Raw genomic sequence first — 6,949 nt, forward strand, 5'->3', positions numbered from 1 at the left:
TCGCTCTCTCTCTCTCCCTTCTCCTCTCTCTCTCTCTCTCTCTCTCTCTCTCTCTGTCTCTCTCTCTCTCTGTCTGTCTGTCTTTCAATTGGGGGAGGGGGAGAAGGCAGAGGGAGGAGAGATATTTAGGGTTATGCAGGGCCAGGGGCAGTTAGATCTCCTTCCCCTCCCTTTACTGGGAATCTTCTAGAGCGTAGAGCCATAGCCATAATTAATGGGAACCTTGAGGTGACCCCTGACCTTTTTCCTATGCACCCCACTTCCCCCCACCCCTAGTAAAGTGAGATGTGAGTGGGGGTCGGGGAAGAAGGGAAGGAGAAGCAGGCTATCCATTTTCTCCCAAGTTCACCTGGCTAATAATGAAGCTGGCCGTGGTGAAGGAGCGCCGCCTAGTGGCTACAGATGGGAGACCCTAAAGCTCTAGCCCCAGGGCTGGCTGAGCCCTGGTTAGGTGGGGGGGTTACTGATGGAATTCAGTTTTTGAGAGGGTAATTTGTTCTCAAAAGTGCCTGCTTCCTCTTCTCCTGCTACATGGGTTTTGATGGAGCGGACCCAAGCACTGAGTCCCGTAGTGGAGGTACTGAAGGAAGAGGTCCAGAAAAGAGACAGAGTCCTTCCCGCCTGAAGGAATTTAAAGACTGATGGGGGAGACCAAGGACCCCTGCCCTTTGGAAAACTCCCAGCCTGGAACTAATAGGAAGCATTACCCGTGCAAAATAACAGGAATGGATCAGCCCGTGTCACACCAGCAGAGAGACAGGGGCTGGTTCCTGGGAATGAATGAGGGCAGCCTTCTTGGAAGATGGCAAAGTTTGTAAGGAATGAAGGCCTCTCTTGGGCTGAGCTGACTGGAAGCTATGACCCTGAGGGGAAGCAGAGCTGTTGGAGCCCACGTCCACACCAGACTGTCTGCAACAGTCTGGCTCAGCTGGGAGGAAGAAACAGCTGAGGAGACAGAGGCCCTTGTTCATGGTGCTGTGGGGACTGGCATGGGCACAGGGGTGATGGAGGCACAGCCTGGGCCTGACGTGATGATTCAGGCTTAACCCACCACTACTTCAGCACGTTTACATACAACAGTTCCCCAAAGTTTCTCCATGGACCTCCTGATCCCAGAGTTCAACACTGAGATTATCCATTATTTCCACTTTCCAGTAACATTTCTGGGTTATTTGGATAGGATTTATTACACCGCTCCCCTTTCCATCTCTCTTGTCTCCTCCAATATATTCTAGCACCCCTCTTCTGTGTTCTCCCAGGCTCTTCCCCTCTCCCATTCAATGTCCCCTCCCCCACTTCCCGCCCCTTTCCCTCTCATTTCCCCCAATATCCAGCCAGCCCTCAAGTTGGGCATTACCCAGCATTACTCCTGGACTGTTTCTTTGGAAAGAATGAGGGGCTCAGATGCCTGTGGGAAGAAAGGAAGCTAGGCTGTCCCACTGCCCACCACAGAGTTTGCTTTTAAAAGTACACAGAGATCTTCACAGGCATGGTTATTAATTTAGAACTGGAAGATACCATAGAAATCACCTACTCCAAATGCCATGATTTTACAGATGAAGAAACTGAGGTCCCAAGAAAGGAAATGACTTAGTAGAGGCCAAACAAATAGCAATCTTGATTTCAAATCCAATAGATCCCTCTTGTCAGCCCCCTCCAGCCGCTACCCCTCATCCCATAAATCACTGTAGTACAGCTTGAATAATCTTAACAGGGACAGGAGTGAAGGTTGAAGGCCAGTTAAAGACAAAAGAATCCCAGATTTTCTTATCCAAGTCTCTGCCTCTGTGCCCCTGCCTCCTATCTTCTCCCCAATATGTCTCCCTCCCTCTCCTCCATACAGGATGTGGCCCCATAGGCCAAGATCACACACCCTCATATGCCAGACGCTCCCATCCAGCCATCTGCCTCACCATGGAAGGAGATATAGTTCTGAGCAACTCATAGAGGGAGGAGGGAGACATGATTTCTGCCCTTCCCATCTATATCCCCTCTCAACCAGCTGGCAAGACCCCCAACTGCTAGGAACTGGTTCTTCTTACACTTTATAAATGTACATTATCTGGCTTAGTGATCCCCTCCCAGGAGTTGGCCCCCTTGCTCAGGATCACTTTCTGGCTGGTGGGATTGGGGAGAGGGTCATGAGGCGGGTGTGGGGAGATGGAGGAATATGCTAAGGTTCCTAATTGTCAGTCTAGATCTGGCTCCGAAGTTCCCTCCATACTGGAGCCTTGCCGAAAACCAGAGCTCTTTGGGTATAATTGCTTCACATGACAAATCCCCCTGACTCCAAACCCAGGGTGAGAGTGTCTAGCCTCAGAATGACTCATTTTAGCCAGAGTTCCATCCCCTTCTCCCTTCAATAGCCCCCCTAAACATCCCAGGGATGTGAATTAATTAAGGAAAGATCTCTGCCTCAGTGGTCCCAAGGTGAGGGGGACAGGCTGATAGAGGAATGGGACAGACCAGAACTACCCAAAGTATAAGGGACACAGGATAATGGGATTTATCCCATGCAAGGAAACTTAGAAGTCACTCAGTCCAATTTTCTTACTTGACAGAGGAGAAAAACAAGGCCCAGGGTGGTGAGATGTCACATAGTTGGAATCTGAACCCGAGTCCTCTGGTTTACTTTATAATATATAATGTTGTCTATAAAATGTATAATGTTGACCCAAACATCAAGTTTAATGCAATTCCCAGGACAATGACAAGGAGGACTATCTCCCAACTGGGATAACATACCCAGATAAGCAGTCACTTTCATAGAGAAAAGAAAATGCCATTAACCTTCACTCCTCAGTTCTTCTGGTTCCTGGTCCTCTAGGGATGAGCCTAGTTAGGTCTGAGGGATTAAACTGGAGCCTTTTTAACAAATACTAACATGGATTCAGAAGGTGGTACTTCTGGGTTCCCGTCACCTAACTTTAGTGACTTGTCATATGGCAGTGAAGAAGGGCCAGTATCATAAGAAGGTGAAGCAGTTGATAGTCCATTCAAAGACCCTTTGGGCATCTTCTCCCCTCTCCCCTATCTAAAACAAAGTACTTTTCTGCCATTCACATAACAAGACATCAATAGCTACTCCCACTTGAACATGAGCAAGCAGCAGCCCAGGTAATATTTCAGAGACAAGGCTGGGAGAGAAGGCCATGTGGAAGAAAGAGGTTTAGAGTAGGGATCCAAGAAGGAAAGAGAAGGATGTTTGGCTTGTGAGAAGGAGAAGGTTGTTCCAGGTGATGGGGGAAGGGAGGAAGGGGGCCAGGGGGTGGGGCAGACTATGAAAAGAGGCCAGGAGCCAGAAGTGGAGCCATAGACAAAGGAGGTAGTGATCAGCCCATATGTATAATAACTGTACTTTGTAGTGAAGTCCTCTCTCCTCTTGAAGAGGCTCCTAACAGGACAGTACCTCTCACAGTAAGGAAAGAAGAGCCATATCCTGGTATGGGGAGGGAGGAAGGGAGGGAGGGAAAAGGAAGGGACAGAGAGAAAGTAGGAATTCCTCTCATCCAAGAGTGAGAAGCAGAGGGCAGGTGGGACTTGATGTGGTAGTCAGAGAAATAAGAGAGGGACACAGCTAAAGAAAGCTGGTCCCTGCTCTCAACTGGGGAAAAGAAAACAGAAGGAACAATGGCTAATAAGAGAATCAGAGGATATTATTGAGGTTGGGCAATAGGAGCTGTGAAGACACCAAACTACATCGATATTACTGTAATAACTGACAGTTATAAATCCATTTAAACTTGGCAAAGTGATATATATGTGATATAAAGATGTATATAAAATATTATATATACACACAAATACATGTATATGTGTGTATCTTCCCATTTTATCCTCACAACTATAAATGATATAAATGTCTATCCTGGACAAATAAGAGACAACAAATGGAAGCATTACACTCCAACCCCTATAGGTACTCACTAGGTATTATCTCCATTTTTCAGATAGAGAGAATCAGGCTCAGCCAGGATAATTTGCCTAGAATGGCCAAGGGAAAATAAGATATGAAACCATGTTTCTTCAAACTTCAATTTGACAACACCATATTGTCTCTAGCTGTTTCTTATGAGTGTCTTATGTGTGGAATTAAAATATAAACTCTTTGAGGACAGGAATTTTGTCTTCTACTTCTCTTTGGTATTCCTGTCCCTCCTTCCTGCCCCACCCCCAATGCCCTTCAGCCCTGCCTAGAATTGGGAGGGGCAAAGAAGAAAAGAAAAGAAAAGAAAAAGCTGAATAATTCTTTGTTGAATTGAAGGATATGATTCCGCTTGAAAAAGGTAAGGTTTTGCTATTTTTTCACCCTCTTTTGATCAATCTCTGCAAAGAATAAGCAAGAGATGGACATATAGCCAAAAGAGAAACACAAGAGAAAAAACTGATGAAGAAAATGTAGAACAGAGGCCAACTGGAAAGACAGCATGCAGGAAAGAAGACTAAACTGAGAAGGAAGCTAAGAATGAGTTCCCAGAGCAAAAAAGGGAGAAGGTAAGGTGACTGGTGACAATCTGAAATATAAGGTTATAGATGATCTATGAGAAACTGGGTAGAGTCAGAGTTCCAGGTCTGGAAGTGTCTCCTAGGAATATATCTGTTTCCTAGGTCCCCTTCCTCTCAACCCCTCCAAGGCTGAGACAAGGTTGAATACCAGGGTCTAGAAGATAATAGCATACTATCATCTTGTCCCTGAGGGGTCCCTCTAAGATCCCAGGTGTACCCCTTTTCTATCTTGGACAAGTAACAGATAACAAGTAGAAGCATTACACTCCAACCTTGTCAGAGAGAAAGCTTCCCACACCAGGAGGACTTTCACCAAAACTCTGCCCTCATCACTTCAACTTCCCAGAGTGACTCAGTCAGCCCTCAGGCAAGATTGTAGAGGAATTTGGGGAGCAGCAAAGCATCCTGGAAACAGCATTGGATTGAGAGGAGAGAAACTCAGGGTTCTCAACCCAGATTTTCCATTATCTTGCTATGGGATCCTGGGCAAGTCTTTTTTCCCTATCAATTTTCAGATGAGATTCATCTAAAAAATAAGGGAGGACTAACTAGAATTAGGATTCTGTGAGGGAGAAGAAAATTTTGGTCCTCATCCCCAAACCTATTCTTTTCCCTTACTTGGAACTTAATCCAGTCTACTTTATCTACTTGAGATCTAAGATGGTCTTTGGGATTTAAAAATAAAATAGAGCAAATAAATAAAAAGAAAACAGAGGAGCTGAGAGGAAGATAATAATAATGATAGTTAACATTTATGTAGTGCTTTATAGTTTACAAAGTACTTTACATTTATTATCTAATTTTATTCTCACCAACAATCCTGGAAGGTAGATGCTATTTTTATTCCCCATTTTACAGATGAGGGAACTGAGACATATAAAAGTAAGGATAATTGCCCAGGATCACAAAGCTAGTAAGTGAACAAGCTTGGATTTGAACTACAGTTTACTCCTGACTTCTGGTCCACTGCTCTTTACACCGGGCCACCTGGCTGCCCTGGAAGGGGCTCTCTGGGGAATCATAGTTTCTACAAAGACATCCTCAGCCAAAGTACAAGGGAAAATGCAGCTACCTCTGGTAGAGAGCCACAGACCAGGTTCCCCGCCCTCAGCGACAGAAAGTCTCCCCTAGAGAATTTAAACAAACATGAGAAGGGTAAATCAGGTCCAGCTCTCTCATCACTGTTTGCCTTCTGTGTTGGTGGTGAAAGGGGAGGGCAGAGGACATCAGCCTCTGGAGAAGACAGAAATGGAAAGGAGTCCAGTCTCCCTCAGCCAAAGTCCCTGGGACTGTGGAGATATGGAGAAGAACAATTCCAGATGGGCAGAGAGAAGCCCTGCATTGTGGAATAGTGGAATTTAACTTCTATGTCTCCTACCCCATCTCCTTCCCTGTCAGGTATCTAGGGCCCATATGCTGGTTGTTCTGTTACAACAAGGCAATAAAGCAGAAAAAAAAAAATTAAAAGGGATAGGTTCAGTCTGGTTCTTTTGCTGTCAAAACTGCTGTGATTCTAGGCAAGTCACTTTCCCTATCTCAGTCTGAATTTCTTCCTCTATAGTGAGGAGTAAATGAATTAAAGAATGAATGAAAGAAGCATTTATTAAGCAATTGCTATGTATGAATCACCGAAACAGGAAACAGGGCCACAGCTAGGAATTCTAGCACCTGGGATAAATTCAGTTGTGGAAGGAAGGAAGTGAAATATAGGAGAGACAGAGACCACAGGATCTGTCAGGCCTGTAGAGCACTGCTATTGGGGTTTTTAACATTTATCAGTTTTATTTTTTAAAACATTTTTATTCAAAGTTTTGAGTTCCAAATTCTATCCCTCTCTCTTTCTCCTTGCCCCTCCCTGAGAGATAAGCAATCAGATTTAGATTACACATGTGCAATTATATAGAATATTAGTCATTTTGTATAAGACGACAAAGAAAAATATGAAAGAAAGTGAAAAATAGCATGTTTCAGTCTGTATTCAATCAATATCAGCTCTTCCTCTGGAGGTGAATCCTAGGCTTCATCATTAATGCTTTGGGATTTTGTCTTGGATCATTGTATAGCTAAGAACAGCTAAGTCATTTACAATATTGCTGTTATTGTATACAATGTTCTCCTGATTCTGTTCATTTCCCTATGTATCAGTTCATGTAAGTCTTGCCAGGTTTTTTTTTTTTAATCTTGCTTGTAATTTCTTATAGTACAATAATCTTCCATCATAATCGTACACCACAACTCGTTTAGCCATTTCCCAATTGATGGGCATACCTTTGATTTCCAGTTCTTAGCCACCACAAAAAGAGCTACTATAAATATTTTTGTTCAAATAGGTCTTTTTTCCTTTTTTAAATGTCTTTGGGACCTAGCAAGAGCACTGCCATTGTTAAATTAGTTTATGTATCTTAGGGCCTTGGGTTCACCAAAATAGACATTTCTATAGTAG

The sequence above is a fragment of the Sarcophilus harrisii genome, chromosome 4 (genome assembly GCF_902635505.1).
Source record: "Sarcophilus harrisii chromosome 4, mSarHar1.11, whole genome shotgun sequence".
Lineage (NCBI taxonomy): Eukaryota > Metazoa > Chordata > Mammalia > Dasyuromorphia > Dasyuridae > Sarcophilus > Sarcophilus harrisii.